The following is a 917-nucleotide window of genomic DNA, read 5'->3' as shown; positions in this document are numbered from 1 at the left end:
AAGATTATCTTCTGTGTCTGTGTTAATTGGTTTCCCTTTTCTTTGTTGAAGAGGGTCTGTGCAATCCTTCTGCCTAGTCCGCCATCTTGCCCCGCCTCTCTTCACTACATTCTTTTAAACCTCAGAACTGCCCACCACTCATCTGTCAGTTTGTGGTACTGTAGTGGCTTGGGTGTTGCTGTAAGGCAGGAGCCTATACCACAAGTATTTCAAATACCAGCAGGGTCTCCCATGGTGGACAGGTTTCAGCAGAGCTTCCAGACTAAGATGCACTGGGAAGAGTGACAGGACCATGCACTTCTGAAAGAAATGGGCCAATGAAAACCTTATGAGTAGCATTGAAACACTGTTTGATATATTACTGAAAGCTTTATTAATAGCTGTGAAACACTGTCTGGTATATTACTGGAAAACTTTATAAATAGTCATGAAACACTGTCTGATATAGTGCCAGAAGATGAGCCCCTCAGCTTTGAAGGTACTCAAAATACCACTGGGGAAGACCTACCTCCTCAAAGTTGAGTGGACCTTAATGACATGGTTGGAGTTAAGCTTTCAGAACCTTCATTTGCTGATGGGGTAAGACTTAAAATGGGAAGAAACAGCTGCAAACATCCATTAATAATTGGAACAGAGAATGTATGAAGTATGAATCTAGAAAAATAAGTTGTCACAAATGAAATGGAACAATAAATATTGATATCTTTTAAGGCATTAGTGAGCTGAAATGGATGATATTGGCCCTTTTGAATCAGATGATCATATGGTCTACTATGCTGGAAGTGAGAAATTGCAGCATTCATCATCGGAAAGAATGTTTCATGATCTATCCTGAAGTACAATGCTGTCAGTGATAAGATAATATCCATATACTTATAAGGAAGACCAGTTAATACTACTATTATTCAAATTTATGC

Source organism: Orycteropus afer, unplaced genomic scaffold (assembly GCF_000298275.1).
Source record: "Orycteropus afer afer isolate SDZICR_OR568_19922 unplaced genomic scaffold, OryAfe1.0 scaffold00268, whole genome shotgun sequence".
In the NCBI taxonomy this organism is placed as follows: domain Eukaryota; kingdom Metazoa; phylum Chordata; class Mammalia; order Tubulidentata; family Orycteropodidae; genus Orycteropus; species Orycteropus afer.
Note: the sequence above shows the minus strand (reverse complement) of the source record.